Source organism: Lutra lutra, chromosome 8 (assembly GCF_902655055.1).
Source record: "Lutra lutra chromosome 8, mLutLut1.2, whole genome shotgun sequence".
Taxonomy (NCBI): domain Eukaryota; kingdom Metazoa; phylum Chordata; class Mammalia; order Carnivora; family Mustelidae; genus Lutra; species Lutra lutra.
The window spans coordinates 130,236,941-130,251,957 of record NC_062285.1 but is presented as its reverse complement, the minus strand read 5'-3'; the positions used below and the strand labels follow the sequence as shown (position 1 = coordinate 130,251,957).

The following is a 15,017-nucleotide window of genomic DNA, read 5'->3' as shown; positions in this document are numbered from 1 at the left end:
GTGATCGATGACTCGGCGCGCAACGGCTCCGCCTGGGAGTAAGAGGCGCACAGTGCGCAGGTGCCGAGACTGCTGCGGGTTGCGGGTGTCGCGACTCTGGCGGCCATGGGGGTTCTTCTGCGGCGGCTGCCGAGTCCTTCCAGGCGTGCTCGGAGAAAGTTAACGCCGAGAGAGAGGCTGCAGAATACGGGACTCGCCGCTCCGCAAGCCCCAGTGCCTGGTTCTTTACTCATTTCCTCCGCGGCGCTCAGCTCCAGCCGCAGGCATGTGCTCTGGAAGCCTTAGTTGAACCCAGGCTCCCCTAGTTTCCTCTTGTTACAGCAAAGTATGAAACAGCTTGTAGTCCCTGATCTATGTCGCAGAGTATAGTAGTAACCTGTTACATAGCAATCACCCCAAAGTTTAGCAGCTTGAAACAACAAAGGCGAAGTGTCCCTCAGGTTCCGGGCGTCAGGGATTTGGGCATGGCGTTGCTGGGTGGTTCTGTCTTGGTCTCTCCTAAGATTCCAGGCAAGATGTAGGCCAAGGCTGCAGCAGGCCGGACAGCCTGCTTGCTGGATAGCTCACTCACCTGAGTGTCGGCGGGAGGCCTGTTTCTCACAGCGTGGACCTCCCTACAGGGTGAATTGAGTGTCCCCATGACTTGGCATTTGGCTTCTCTCACAACACGTGGTCCCCAAGAGAGCAAAGCAGAAGCCACCGTGTCTTTTGTGATCAAGCCTCAGAAGTCACATACCATCACTACTGTCATTCCAGACAACCCTTCAGTGTGGGAGGATCAACCCAAACGTATGAATACCAATAGACAGGGAGCGCTGGGAGCCACCCGGGAGGCCGACTACCATGGAGAGTCTGACAATGATGATAATGATTATAACTTAGATGAGAGAGAGGGAATCGTCAAATTTCATCCTTGTCCGAGAGCCACTGTCCAAATCATTATGAAGGAGTCCAATGGAGTTTCCTACCAGTAGGTGGCAGTTCTGGTCCACTTCCTGATCTTCCTTGGGTAAATAAACATGAATTAAACACCTGCTTTGTGCTAGATATTATTCCAGGTGCTGGCGACGCAAAGAATGAGTGAATTCACAGTTGGGTGAATCAACTCTTGTAGTAGAGCATAGTGAATTTTTTTTTGTTTATGACAGAGGTGAGAGCAATCCTGGGGACTGGTGTACACAGAGAAGGGTGGTTGTGCCAGTTGGATCCTTTAGTGGCAAGCAATCTGGGATTGAGGAAGGGTGGCAGGACCAGAGTGGCTCAGTGTGGCCAGAGGGAAGGGCAGAGTGGGTACATCTGAGATAAAGAAGAGTCTTGAGCTGGGCAAAGGATTCGAGACAATATTCTAGAATGCATGGGAAGACAAGGGAGAGTTTTAAGCAGGGAATTTTTTTTTAATTATTTATTTATTTGACAGACAGTGATCACAAGTAGGCAGAGAGGCAGGCTGGGGGTGGGGGAGCAGGCTCCCTGCTGAGCAGAGAACCCGATGCGGGCCTTGATCCCAGGACCCTGAGATCATGACCTGAGCCGAAGGCAGAGGCTTAACCCACTGAGCCACCCAGGCGCCCCAAGCAGGGAATTCTTTATCAGGTTTCTTACTGCTGAGCCATAGAGACTAACTCTGGCTGACTAAGAAGAATTGGAACATGTTAAAAAGGATACTGGGAATTCTGGGAAGGACTAAAGAAGTGGTTCCAGGCTAATTCAAGGAATGAGACTCAGAACCACGCTGAAGAACTGGCCTGATGAGGACACTATTCGGACTGACAGGGATTGCCGCTGCCGCCCCACCCCGCCCTGGAGGAAACTGCTGTCACCCTGACAGGCTACCACCTTCAAATGCCACACGGTTTTGCAGCCTCCCGCACCAACAAAATGCTTCCAAAAAGCTTCCGAAAGAGCCTGTGTCCTCACCTTGCTCACTTCTAAATCAAAGGCTCGTAGGAAGGCATCTGACCGAGGGAGACGGGAGTTGCCTGAGTCCTGGCAGCAAAGGAGACTGAGACTGTGAGGTCTGAACTCCTTCCTTGGGAAGGCAAATGTCCCCGGATGTAGAAAGGTCATTCAAAAGACGGTAGGAAGCCATGAGTCCGACAGGTATACACCACAAGGGACATAGGTCAGATCTGAACTTTGAATCTATCACCTGTTGAGTGTAGCAGATATATTAGGTCAGGGTTCCTCAGCCTTGGCACTGATGACAGGTGGGGCTTCATGAGTGTTGGTTGTGGGGGACTATCCTAGGCCTTGCAGGATATTTAGCAGCATCTAAATCTACCAAATGCTACTAGAAACCTCTCCCCTGCAGTTGTAAAAAGCAAGAATGTCCTCAAACTTGGCCACATACTCCCTAGAGGGTGAAATTGCCTTGAAAAGCGCTGGATTAGGAACCAGCTTAGTTTGGAGGCTCTTTTGGTAACTGAGAGAAGAAAGGAATTAGTGGAATGACGGTAAGAATGGAGATGATGGGTGGGCAGAGATGATGTTACAGAAGTAGAAATAACAGAAATTGGAAAATGGCTATATTTGGAGGTCTTATTAGTTAGAATGTAGCTTCAGCTGCCTTAAGAAATATGAAATAATAGTGACCTAGAGGGGCGCCTGGGTGGCTCAGTGGGTTAAAGCCTCTGACTTCGGCTCAGGTCATGATCTCAGCATCCTGGGATCAAGTCCCACATCGGGCTCTCTGCTCAGTGGGGAGCCTGCTTTCCTTCCTCTCTCTCTGCCTGCCTCTCTGCCTACTTGTGATCTCTGTCTGTCAAATAAATAAATAAAAATCTTTAAAAAAAAATAGTGACCTAGACAAGATGCATTTATTTCTCTCTGAGATACCACTCTTGGAGAAAGCAGTGCAAGGCTAATAACGATGGCCATCTTTGGAGACCACCTACCACAGTCTACCTCTCTGTACGATGTAAACCTGGATAAGTGACTATCTATAAAAATGAAAAGAGTGGGGCGCCTGGTGGCTCAGTGGGTTAAAGCCTCTGCCTTCAGCTTGGGTCATGATTCCAGGGTCCTGGGATCAAGCCCCACATTGGGCTCTCTGCTCAGCGGGGAGTCTGCTTCCCACCCCCCACCCCCCTGCCTGCCTCTCTGCCTACTTGTGATATCTGTCTAAGAAATGAATAAAATCTTTTAAAAAAATACTTTTTAAAAAAATGGAAAGAGTAACAATGTATCAGACAGCTGTGTTGTAAAGATTAAGTGAGATAATACCTTTCTTGGTTTTTTGTTCTAAACCACTAAATTTTTTTTTTCAGCGTAACAGTATTCATTGTTTTTGTACCACACCCAGTGCTCCATGCAATCCGTGTCCTCTCTAATACCCACCACCTGGTTCCCCCAACCTCCCACCCCCCGCCCCTTCAAAACCCTCAGATTGTTTTTCAGAGTCCATAGTCTCTCATGCTAAACCACTAAATTTGTGATAATTTGTTAAAGCAATAGATTTCTAATAGATTAGAAAACTGATCTAACCGGGATCCTTGTCTCAATCCTTTGCCCATTAGGTATAACCATCGGCATGGAAGAAGTCATCCAAACACAGGGGTTTAGAAGGGTCCTGGAAGAGAACCACCACAAGGCACCACCAAGGTTTAAGGTACTCTGGAGGTTAATCCTCCTAAACTTCAAAGATCCATGAAAACGTTATATACTTCTTCTCTCAAGTATTTCTTTCCTTGAAAAATTTTTTAAAAATTTCTTGAAGGATGTCACTTTAATGTCTGCAAGCAACAGTAACTGCAACTCTCAAAGAGTTCCGAAAGTTAAATTTATTTTTTTAATGGACCATTTCATAGAATATGAAAAGGGACAATATCACTCTTCTATGGGAATACATACCCTCCCTGTAGACTTTTTTTTTTTTGAACATTTTATTTTAAAATGGTTTTAGATTTATGGAACAATTTAAAGAATATACCACACACCCAAGTAACCCTAACAAGTAACATCTTAGATGAGTGTAGAACATCTATCAGAATGAATGAATTAATGTTGACATATTTGTATTAACCTAAGTCCATACTTTATTCAGATTCCCTCAGTTTTTTTCTTTATGTCCTTTTTCTGTTCCGAGATCCCATCCAGGACATCACATTACATTTAGTCATCATGTCTCCCTAGGCTCTTCTGGGCTACGACAGTTTCTTAGACTTTCCTTTTTTTTAATGACCTTGACAGTTTTAATGATTACTGGTCAAGGATTTTGTAGAACATCCCTCAATTGGGATTTATCTGATGCTTTCTCATGATTAGACCGAGGTAACACGCTCCTGGGAAGAAGACCACTGAAGTCAAGGTACCATGCTCAGCACATCAACAGTGTAAACTGTCAGTATGACTTCTCGCTGCTGTTGTTAATCCTAATCACTTGGTTTCTCCACAGTAAGAGCACTCCTTATTTCTCCTTTTCATACCGTAGCCTTTGGAAGAAAGTCACTATGTGCAGCCCACACTTAGAGTTTTAGATTTTAGGGGTGGAGTAGCTATATAAATTATTTGCATTTCTTCTGTACAGGAGATTTGTCTATTCAATCCCTTACATCAGCGTGGACTTATATTTATTTTTTACTTCTGCTTATAATCCAATACTGCTTCATTTATTTTGTTGCTCACATTGTTCCAGCTTTGACCACTGGGAAATCTTTCCATTGGCTACTGTATCCATTTTACATTATTGTGGATTTTTGTTCATTTGTTCTATTCTTTAGCACTTTCTTATTTTCTGGCACTGTAAGATGCTCTAGGATCATTTTGTATATATCCTGCCCCAACCCTAGAATCAACCATTTTTCCTAGGTACCCTAGTGCTTTTTACAGGAGAGTGGTATTAGAAACCATGATCTGGGTGCTAGCGGTGCTCATTGCTATTGAGATGTTATTGATTCTAAGCCTTCTCAGCTGACAGAGCAGGGAGATACATGTATGTACACACTATTTCCATACATAACCATCTATTTCTATATTAAACTGAGCATGAGTTCATTCTGATGTTTCCAGCTCTAATCCATTACCACATCATCATTCTGTTCTCCTCGCTTGCTTATCTGTAACTTCCTAATCCAAATGTGACAAATCTAGCTCCCCCCATCCACCATCCATTTACTTAGTCATTCATTTCCAGCAGCTATGTGTCGTGGTTTCAGGATTCTTAACCCATACCCTTGTCAAAAACAACATTGTCAGCTGGAGTACGGTGCTTCAACAATAGATCCTGCTGGCCTCCATCGTACAGCTTCCATTTGCTCCCAGAGCGACACCGGTCAGCACCTTGTTCTCCAATCCCCTTCACCAAGGTTGTTTCATACACTTGTAATGCATTTAGATTCTTTTCTCACATTCTGCATTCTGTCTTGGACCCCCTCAATCTCCTGTGTGATTTTTTTTTTTAAAGATTTTATTTATTTATTTGTCAGAGTGAGCACAGGCAGACAGAGTGGCGGGCAGAGGCAGATGGAGAAGCAGGCTCCCGCTGAGCGAGGAGCCCGATGTGGGACTCGAACCCAGGACTCTGGGATCATGACCTGAGCCAAAGGTAGCGGCTTAACCAACTGAGCCACCCAGGCATCCCTCCTGTGTGATTTTTTTAAAACTACGTACATTAAGATTTATTCTCACCTGTAAAGTTCTATCAGTTTTGACAAATGCATAATGTCTTATTTCACTACCTTAAAAGTCCCCTGCCCTTCAACCTTCTCTTTACCAATTACCAATTACCAATTACCAATCTCTTTACCATCTCTTTAGTTTTGACTTTTCCAGAATGTCATATGACTGGAATTATTGTGTAACATTTTCTGGCTTCGTGACTAACTTCTTAGCAATATGCAGTTGAGATTAATCCATGCCTTCTTGCGGCTCCTGGCTCATTTCTTTGTAATGCTGAGTAACATCCCATTGTATGGATGTACTACAGTTTATCCATTTACCTATTGAAGGACATCTTGGATGCTTCCATTTGGGGGCAATTATGAATAGAACTGCTATAAACATTTGAGTTGGAGCAGGTTTTTACATGGACCTAAGTTTTCAAATCAATTGGATAAGTACCCAGAAACACCATTGCTGGATTGTATGGCAAGACTAGGATTAATTTTGTAGGAATCTGCCAAACTGTTTTCCAATATGGCTGTACCGTTTTGCGTTCTCTTTAGCAATGAACGAGAGTTTCTGTTTCTCTACATCCTCACCACTGATATATATATCAGGTTGTTTTTGATTCTAGTCCTTCTAATAGATGTATCTCATTGCTTTAATTTGCAATTCTTTTTTTTTAATTTTTTATTTATTTATTTGACAGACAGAAATCACAAGTAGGCAAAGAGACAGGCAGAGAGAGAGAGGGAAGCATGCTCCCTGCCGAGCAAAGAGCCCGATGTGGGGCTCGATCCCATGACCGTGAGATCATGACTTGAGCTGAAGGCAGAGGTTTAACCCACTGAGCCACCCAGGTGCCCCTAATTTGCAATTCTTAATAACAATGTTGAGCATCTTTATGTATGTTTATTTGCCATCTATAGATCTTCTTCCGTGAGGTGTCTTCAAATCTCTTGCCCGCTTTTTAATTCTTTTTTTCCTTATTGTTGAGTTTGCTATAGTTTTCTGAATATAAATCAGATTTCTGTGCATGATAAAAACCCTTACTAGTCCAGCTGGAAATCACTTTCTTCAATTTTCCCAATGACCCCTGTAGACTACTCACACTGCCCCTCCTCCAGAATGCCTCTCCCCCTACTTTACATCCTCTCCCACCAAGTAAGTTTGTGTGCTCTTGTGCTTTTGCACCTGCTGATCCTTCTGCCTGGAATACTTTCCTTTTCCTTCTTTCAAGGAAAGCATGTTGCTCCTTCCTTTTGTTCCAAGAGCACTTGGAACATGCTTTTCAATGTTATCCATCATATCATAGTACAATTATTTGCACATCAGGCTTTCTCCAGTCTTAGGTTATGAGTTTTTCAAGGGGAAAAGACAGGTCTTAATCCATCTTCACAACATTCAGTCCCCACCTCCTTGTTAGGACTAATTAAGCAAAATTTAAAGTGGTATAAAGATATCCATTGTTATCTCTAAGTTTTTGATGTATCTGTTTGGAATTAAGATTTTCATTCTGTCTCTACCAAAGAAAGCCAGGTTGGCCTTCGTTTGAGTGTTTACTTAAATCCAATCCATTTTCCTGAATCTTGAGCTTTAATTTATACAGTTTTCTTTTTTTTTTTTTTAAAGATTTTATTTATTTATTTGTCAGGGACAGAGGGAGAGAGAGCGAGTGAGCACAGACAGACAGAGAGGCAGGCAGAGGCAGAGGGAGAAGCAGGTTCCCTGCCCAGCAAGGAGCCCGATGTGGGACTCTATCCCAGGACGCTGGGATCATGACCTGAGCCGAAGGCAGCCGCTTAACCAACTGAGCCACCCAGGCGTCCCTAATTTATACAGTTTTCTAATTTAGCAGGTCTTGAGAAGGGCTTGAGAATTTGCATTTCTAATGATTTCCAGGTAATGCCACTATGAAACCACACTTTGGGAACCACTGGTCTATACCATGTGGTCTTGCTGTGGTTGTTTTGGTTTTCTTAACACTTATAAAGGACTTTGAGGTATCTGCTATGATTGGTAAGAAATGGAAATGGACCTTAAAAAAGTGTTGTGAAAGGAAATGCAAGCCGTGCAAATTAGGAAAAGAATCTTCAGAAGTTGTTGAAATGATTAAAACCCTATCCAGGGTCCAAATGAAGATGTCTGAAATCTATTGAAAGAAAGAAAAATATTCTTGGAAAGCAAACTAGAAGCAGGCATACAGAAGACAGGGATAAGGGGTGGAAGGAGTATCAGGGATTTTCACGGCTCAATATGTAAACTTCAGTGTTGTTTGAATCTGTCACCAAGAGAGTGTATTCAAATATGTATTGAGTAAGTGAGAAAAATATTAGGAATAGTAGAATCTGACCCTCCAGAGGTGTGCCAGCTTCTACAGCGAGGTAGAGAGAATACTTGAATATATTTTATTTTCTTGCTTCTCAACCAAGGCCTGTCCAAGGACATTAGTCATAGTCTAGAGACATTTTTGTCACAACGAGGGTAGGAGAAAGTGGTGCTGCTAACATCACAGTAGAGGCAAGAGATGCTGCAAAGTGTCCTACAAGGCATAGGACAGCCCCCACATCAAAGAATTACGCTGCCCAAGGCGTCAAAGCGTCGAGGTAGAGAAATTCTTGTCTGAACTGGGCTCACTCTGGTGGTTCTCAGACATTTCAGAATTGTATCACAGTATCTTGCTTGCTTGGTTCCACATTATCTCTCATGTCTTTTTTTTTTTAAGATTTTATTCATTTATTTGACAGAGAGAGATCACAAGCAGGCAGAGAAGCAGGCAGAGAGAGAGGGAGAAGCAGACTCCCTGCTGTGCAGAGAGCCCGATGCGGGGCTCGATCCCAGGACCCTGAGATCATGACCTGAGCCGAAGGCAGCGGCTCAACCCGCTGAGCCACCCAGGCGCCCCTCTCTCATGTCTTATAAAAGACATATGTATGTTCATTTCAGATTTAACATGAATTTAAATTCAGTTTGAACTGCAAATAATAAAATGTAACTCCCTTTTAGACAACTGATAATAAGTGAGGTAAATAAGTGGGTTTGTTTATTTTTCAAAACCAGGAGGGAATCCATGCTGTAAACCGTTGCAGAGAGTGACTAGCGGGAGAGCCAAGGTCTGGGTCAGTCGTCACAGGCATCAGGAGAGGGTGGCCTGGGACAGAGCTGGGAAGAGACGAGGAGATGCTGCCAGGGGACGGGGCAGTTCTGCCAGATGTCTCCTCAGCCCGTCCAGAGTGAACCGCCGATCTCTCTTGAGAGCCACACCAATTCCAGACAGCTTCCTCTGGTGGAATAAGCTTGCAGCTTCAAACAAACACATCTATCTGTGTCACTCTTACAGATCCAGTTAGCGGCTTGGAAAACCAGATGTGTTGCCTATCAATAGCATCCTTCTCTCTCCTCACCTTCCACATCCCCTGTGGGCTGTGCGTTGCCCGTTAGCAACCTTCCTGAAGAGGCAGGATGGCATAGTGGTTAAGAGCACAGACTCTGGGAACCAGGACATCTGGGTCCTGAGTCCTGGCTCTACAACTTTAGCTGTGACACCTAAGCTTTGGCATATACCGAACCCCCTTCGTTTTCTTACCTATAAAATTGAGATAATATTAGTACCTCATACCGTCTTGGTGGGGAATTAATAAGATAATATATGGCTGGTGCCCAGAATATAACAAAAATGTTAGCTCTTCTTTTTCCCTACCTCTTATTCCCTCTTTGGGGTGTCCTTTTAACCAGATTTCACCAACACAAAATATTGGTTCTCCCCCCCACACACCAATGTATAGATGATCCCTGTCTCCTCTTATTCTCCTGCAAAGAATAATATAATTTGTCTTCCAAGCGCAAAAAACTCTGGTATTCAGATAGCTTTTGCTCTATATGGGAAGAGCCCAGACATTCTAGAAACCAAGAAGTAGGGTGCTCAGTTCCTTAACACTGGATCTTGAAATTTTTCTTTAGTGAACAATTATTCTACCTAGTTAATTATGATGTTTCTTTGGAGTTTTAATTAAAGGTGTCCCTTGATCTGTAGAGACTAACATGCTGTCAGCCATTAGTAAGTAAAATAATTAATCTTGCCTTCTAAATTGCCACTGTGGGTAGGCTGGATAAGCAGGAATTCCCAGCACATTTTCTCAGTTAAATCTGAAAAACTAAAATAAATAGTGACCCTGGACATAGTGCTGCTGGCTTGTGATGTGATGAGGGATTCAGCAAATTTGTCTTAAAGCCACTTGTTGAGCAGAAAGGACGCTAAGGAGCTGAAATCTCAGGCCCTTTCTAAATGAAATAAAAACAGACTATCTGCCCTCTCTTCTTCCACCTTCGTTTCCTAAACTCAAACTATTTGGGCCTTTTTTTTTCTACAATTATTCCATGTTCCACCAGAGCTGTACCATTATTTACTTTTCCCCATAAATCAGTCCACTTCTTAAATTGTATGTACATTGCTTTAGGGGCGCCTGGGTGGCTCAGTTGGTTGTGTCTGACTCTTGATTTTGGCTCAGGTCATGATCTCAGGGTCATGAGATTGAGCCCTGCGTCAGGTTCCACGCTCAGCACAGAGGCAGCTTAAGATTCTCTCTCCCCCTCTCCCTCTGCCCCTCTCTCTCACTTCTCTCTCTCCCTCTCTAAAAAAATTATAATTTTTTAAAAGCTGTATGTACATTTGTCTAAAGGGGGAAGCTATGTTAAGAGAAAACTTATTAATTTCCAAATAGAGGGTAAATGTAAAAAATACCATGGAAACTAAACTCTGAATGTTTAAGATAAAAATAGAGAAACATAATGATGCATCTTATTAATACTGTATGAAAAACTATGTGTTAGCTCATTCAGCTTCATTCTCTCAGTGACTCTAGATGGCAGAGACCCACAAATGGAGCAAATTGCCCAGGGTCCCAGGTGGGGAGGGGAGGGCAGGACAGGTCCAGCACTGCAGGACGGAGTTCACTTTCTCCAGGCCACCTTTCCTGAGAACTCCCCTCAAATCCCATGCCAGATGCCCCAGGATAGACAACAGTGATTCAGGTTTCCACCAAGACTTTCAGGTTTTCCAGTACAAAAGGAAAAATTAATATCTGCTTCAGGAAAAATACTGCTGTTTTAACGATCAGCTTCTCTGTAAGTCTAGCAGATCCTATGCATCTGGTTAATGGATGGGAGAGGCAAATGGGGGCTGAGAGGATGGGGATCTTACTGATGGAGAAAAGGTATGGGGCAGTAGGGGAGAGTAGGTGAGCAGGGGAGGAAGTTAGGGCCAAGCCGCTGCTCTGGGCAGGAGAGATGGGGGGCAGGGTGCGAAACTGGTACTGCCACCCAGGGAAGATTCTGAGGAAAGGACAGAAATATTTGGGGTACTTTGTGAATTTTGTCCACGTGATCTGTGATGTCATTCCTCTGCTTCCATGTCTAGTCGTGTATTCTTTTCCCTCGTACACTAAAAACACTAAAACAATGACAATCAAGTGTTTCTCCGTCAAGCACCTAAAATCATCCCACAACCCTCAGTAGCCCTTACACCATGAGAAACTGCTCCATGTGCACCTGCCAACTTCTGGGCTTTCATTTTACCGCAAGCATGGTGATTTATTTATTTTTCTTTTTAATAGAATCTTTTTATTGTGTTATATTAGTCACCATACAGTACATCATTAATTTTTGATGCAGTGTTCCAAGATTCATTGTTTATGCACCATACCCAGTGCTCCATGCAATATGTACCCTCCTTAATACCCACCACCAGGCTAACCCACCCCCCTCACCCTCCTCCCCTCCAAATCCCTCAGTTTGTTTCCCAAAATCCACAGTCTCTCATGGTTCATCTCCCACTCTGATTCCATTCCCTTCACTTTTCCTTTCCTTCTCCTAATGTCCTCCATGTTATTCCTTATGCTCCACAAGTAAGTGAAACCATATGATAATATACTTTCTCTGCTGGACTTATTTCCCTCAGCATAATCTCCTCCAGTCCCTGTCCATGTTGATACAAAAGTTGGGTATTCATCCTTTCTGACAGCTGAGTAATATTCTGTTGCATTTTTGGACCACATGATGATTTAGAAATTCACATTTCCAGCCAAGGTTTCCCCAGAACTCCAGATCCCCACCAGACCCTGCTGTTCAGATGCCTAATGCCTGTATGTCTCTCCTTCATACAGTACAGGGGTCTGTACCTGTATTCCCTTCAGAGCTCGGATCTCAGCTCCAGTATACCGCCTCAGAGAAGCCTTTCTGGGCCATTCCCCAAGGGAGCATGGCCTCCTCCAGTGACAGCACCCTGTCCATTACAAGACCACACACCAACACGGTCCCTTGTTTCCTTCATAGCATATGACGCAATCTCTACCTTTTTATTCATTTTGCTGTTTGCTTGTTTGTTTTATAGCCTCATCTAATCAACTCCATGTGGACAGGGAATCTGTCTTTTTTACTGAAGAGGTCCTTGCCCAATATTTGTGGACTGAATGAGGGGAATCTGTAATGACTGACAATAAATGATTCAATGAAGAAAGTGTCTTCAGGCTTGTGTCACCATTGGTAAGGCCACATACCAATGAATAAAATGTTACAGCATTTTTCAGTTTGAAGAGCAAATTCTTCCAGGTTATGGCTATGGTCTGAATGTTTGCATCCCTCCAAAATTCACATGTTGAAATCCTAATCCCAAAGGTGATGGTATCTGCGGGCGGGGCCTTTACGAGGTGCTCAAGTCACGAAGGTGGAATCCTCATGAATGGGACAGATGCCGTGTAAAAGAGGCTCCAGAGAGATCCCTGGCTCCTGCCACTGTGTGAGGACACAGCCAGAAGGCGCTGGCTGTGAACCAGGAAGATGTGATCATGCAGGCTCCTTAATCTTGGACTTCCAGCCTCCAGAACGGGTGTCTGTTGTTTGTACACGATAGCAGCCCCCAACCTGCTGATGTTCAACTTCTTTTTTTCCACCAGATCCTATCAAGGTAGATACTATTTTTTTAAAAGATTTTATTTATTTATTTGTCAGAGAGAGAAAGAGCACAAGCAGGCAAAGTGGCAGGCAGAGGCAGAGAGAGAAGCAGGCTCCCCACTGAGCAAGGAACCCAATGCAGGACCCGATCCCAGGACCCCAGGATCGTGACCTGAGCCCAAGGCAGTGGATTAACTGACTGAGCCACCCAGGCGTCCCAAGGTAGATACTATTTTTTATCCCCATTTTGCCCGTAAGGAAGCACAAGTTAAATAGGTAAATATAACGGGAGGCGCCTGGGGTCAGAGACCCAAAGAGCTCTCAGGAGTGCGGACAATGCCGAATGAGCGTGCCTGCTGTTCTTAGTGTTACCAGTCTCCTGTTCCCAGGAGTGTTCTGGTTTAAGTACTGGAAATCCTGCTTCCTGAGAAAATCAAGACAGTGGATCACCCTATCTTACCCAGAAAACTGTAAATCAGACCTTAGATACTTCATGCCATCAGATCCCTGGCCATGTAAAATGTGAAGACTAAAGCGTGGGGGGATGGGAGGGCAGACAGGGTTTAGAACCTACCAGTGTGAAGTCATGTCAGAGCTGAGGCGCCCACCCAACCGAACCTCAAAGAAATGCTGACAGCGGAAGGCACTAACAGCCTGTAAAGGAACAGGCACTTAGAGATACCATCTGCGCGCTGCTCCTACCCTGAAAGATAAAGGTAGTAACTAGGTCAGCCCAGTTATCAAGCCTCATGCTTTCAGACTGAATCTGATCCACCAAAAGTCCCAAAAGGTATTCTGGGCAGTGGTGGGGCCATTTACTGCAGGCACCCTGACCAGGAGAAACTGGCCTATTATCCCAGAAAGGAAAATTCTTCATCTTCCAACTCAGTCCAACTTGACACCATTTTAAGTACATTGGATATCTTGAGTTAATCATTCTGGTAACGTCGTCATAATTGTGTGTGTGTGTGTGTGTGTGTGTGTGTGTGTGTTACAGGGAGTAATCACTGCATGGGTGGCACTGTCTGCTCATCTCGGTAGAAGCTGTAGTGTTCATTCATGCTATTGTGCAACTGAAGTGTAGCAATCATGTATCACATTTTGAAAGAGGCATTTAAAAAAATCCACCACTAGATGATTCACACTTAATTATCTTGTCTTTTCAGCAGCTGAGTTCAAGGCTCAAGTGGAGAACACATAGCTTCAGAGGCAGAAGGAGTCGAAGGTGCTCTCCAGCTTTGAACACTTCCCCTACTTGAGGTAAGAATCATGAACAAACTTTTGGTCTCTGCCAGTGCAAAATCTCCCGGTTAGGGATTACCCTTCCGCTGGTGACGCCCCGGCTCAGTGAGCTGTCATGTAGCCTGCGTCTTTGCTGTCTGCCTAGGGTTTTCTGTTTTGTTTTTGTCTTTTGTGTCACTCATGCCTACACAGAAGGTTCTGAGAAGGTCTGAGAAAGAATAGAGAGTTGGTATGGATGTGTGATTGACATTTGCTTCGTTCAGCAACGTTAAGACAGTCCCTCAATCCGCATGATTGACATTTGCTTCGTTCAGCAACGTTAAGACGGTCCCTCAATCTTCTGGACTTATGTTTACCTTCATTTCAAGGGGGAACCCAGCTCAGTGGCAGAAAATTCTAACTTGTCTCTAAGTCGAACCAGTGTGGATCTAGGAAGAAGGGGCTGCTCTGAACTCTGTGTTTGGGGCCAGGTCTTAAACCACATCAAGTGACCTACATACTGCCAGAGCAAAGGGCCCTCCCACTCGCAGGAATTGTTTAACCTGTTTGTGTTAAGTATGGAGTTTGGGGAAGACTCGGTGTAAATTTTTAATGACCTTGTCATTTGAGATCTTGGTAAAAATCAGATGTGTGAGCTGAATCCCTTGAAACAGCCCCAGTTCTACCCATATTCTATACCTGTTGATTTAGACTCCTTCTACACATTTTGTCTTAACAATTAGGTTTGAATAGTCTGGCAGTCCCGGCGTCTTTAAACCAACTGGACTTAATTTTTCAACCTTTGCCCCTGTCTTAAAGGCTGCATTTCATTCATTTATCACCTGCGTTAACTGATCTTCTCAAGGTCTGTCTGGTGTTCACCATTGCAAATACCAATGGCACGTCGACTGTCTCAGGAATTTCCCAAGTTATACTAGAGTGTTCTTATTTCTGGTCATCAGAATGGTTCAGGCAAGGGCCACCTGACACATTTATTTTTTTATATATTAAGTTTTTATTTTAATTCTAGCTAGTTAACCTCAGTGTAATATTAGTTTCCGGTGTACAAAATAGTGATTCAGCACTTTCCTCTAACACCCAGTGCTCCTCAGGACAAGTGCCTTCCTTACTCCCCATCACCTGTTTCATGTACCCTCCCCCCGACCTCCTCTGGTGACCATCAGTTTGTTCTCCATGGTTAAGAGTCTGTTTCTTGGTTTACCTCTCTCTCTTTTTCCCTTGCTCAGTTG

At 44.0% G+C, this 15,017-nt stretch overlaps 1 protein-coding gene across 7 annotated transcripts in view; it reads left to right on the top strand.

Annotated features, from left to right (window-relative positions):
* Positions 1-122: 122 nt before the first annotated feature.
* BPIFC (BPI fold containing family C) overlaps positions 123-15,017 on the top strand; it is a 54,590-nt gene continuing 39,695 nt past the window's right edge. Inside the window, exons 1-5 of one of the 7 annotated variants that reach the window (XM_047742758.1) lie at positions 123-1,009; positions 3,516-3,607; positions 11,987-12,138; positions 12,271-12,559; positions 13,713-13,806. The gene's annotated coding sequence lies outside the window, so the exon portion shown is untranslated. Of the gene's footprint in view, positions 1,010-3,515; positions 3,608-8,544; positions 8,624-11,986; positions 12,560-12,750; positions 12,769-13,369; positions 13,807-15,017 lie in introns of those variants that run through there. The other 6 variants (XM_047742759.1, XM_047742760.1, XM_047742762.1 and 3 more) reach the window with 6 other exon arrangements.